The 1,616-nt window shown below is 39.6% G+C and overlaps 1 non-coding gene across 1 annotated transcript; it reads right to left on the bottom strand.

The window, feature by feature from the left end:
- Positions 1–1,100: 1,100 nt before the first annotated feature.
- TRNAW-CCA (transfer RNA tryptophan (anticodon CCA)) lies at positions 1,101–1,173 on the bottom strand. The gene has a single exon. It is a non-coding gene; the product is annotated as a tRNA-Trp (tRNA).
- Between the last annotated feature and the right edge of the window lie 443 nt (positions 1,174–1,616).

Genomic DNA, 1,616 nt, shown 5'->3' with positions numbered 1-1,616 from the left:
ACTTTCATTGCGCTGCGTTCGTGTGCGTACAGGGAGTTTCAGACGATCGACAAACGGTTATACCCTTAAATGCGAAGATTGAATAATAACTGTGTTTGGGTGAGTTGATTAGACACGTTGAACCTGAAAAGCGCCTTAAAAAACACAGGCAACAGCAAAAGAAGCTCTCGTGTGTCCGTCTTTTGCGGTTGCCTGTGCGTTTTTATGCGCTTTTCTGGTTCAAAAAGATTCAGCGCCTCCCATAGTTTAGCGTCATCAAGGCCTCCGTGAGTAATTCGGTTAACATGTACGAAACTTCAGCTAACTGAACCGGACTACTGCTCATCACATTATGTTGAACTGTAGGTTAAATTCTAGTAATATTTTTACGAGATCCCTATTTATTAACTTCTTAAGTGGAGGTTATATCAGGATCCCTAATTATCTGCGATTCTCGCGCTCACTCATCTCAGCCAAGAGGGCACTTGCACTGCAATGGTCGCTGGGACATTAATGTAAAGGGGACAGCCACGCACCACTAAAACAGGGCAGCTCGATCGAGCTGTCAGCAGAACTACTGTATTTAAAGTATTTAAACACCATACAACAGCCTGCATGACCAATATATATATATTACGGTTTCTAGCATATAGCGTAGCGCGTGTGCAGTTTAAGCAGTCATCTCTATTTGCCATGCAGTTCTTTGTTTCCGTGAGATTTTGGTTGCCACTTTCACATAAATCAAGCCATGTGTACTTCACAAATTCTTGACCAAAGGAACTTCTTTATTGCACAAAAGGCAAATACTTGCTGATAAATATATATATATATATATATATATATATATATATATATATATATATATATATATATATGTATATATATAAATATATATATATATATATATATATATATATATATATATATATATATATATATATATATATATATATATATATATATATGAAGGAAAGAAGCCAACAGTCGGCGAGGCCAAGAAAAGCATTGGGGATTATGTTTTATGTCTTTTTTTTAATTTTTACTTGGATAATCGCAGAAATGAGTAATGTAATCTGCTTAGAGGAAAGATAATTAAACACAAAGTAGAAGAAAAAACAACGTGCCGATGGTGGGCACCGAACCCACGACCTCCGAATATGGCGTTCGGTGCTCTTCCAACTGAGCTACATCGGCCGCTGTCCCCCCTGCTACTTTCTCGGGTATTAATGTTGTCTGTATACTAACCTTGAGAGTGTTCACCAGCGGTAACACAGGACGTTCCACGTCCGCCGCTATGGTTCAGGGTGGCGCTGGTGAACACAGACAACATTAATACCCGAGAAAGTAGCAGGGGGGACAGCGGCCGATGTAGCTCATTTGGAAGAGCCCCGGACGCGATATTTGGAGGTCGTGGGTTCGGTCCCCACCATCGGCACGTTGTTTTTTCTTCTACTTTGTGTTTAATTATCTTTCTCCTAAGCAGATTGCATTACTCATTTCTGCGATTATCCAACTAAAAATTAAAAAAAAAAGAGACATAAAACCTATTCCTCTATGCTTTCCTTGGCCTCGCCGACTGTTGGCTTCTTTCCTTCATGTATTATAACGAGCACCCTCTTTCCCCTTCATTTATCTGC

The sequence above is a fragment of the Amblyomma maculatum genome, chromosome 4 (genome assembly GCF_055883805.1).
Source record: "Amblyomma maculatum isolate TAMU_Amacu chromosome 4, ASM5588380v1, whole genome shotgun sequence".
Lineage (NCBI taxonomy): Eukaryota > Metazoa > Arthropoda > Arachnida > Ixodida > Ixodidae > Amblyomma > Amblyomma maculatum.
This window is presented reverse-complemented; position numbering and strand designations above follow the sequence as displayed.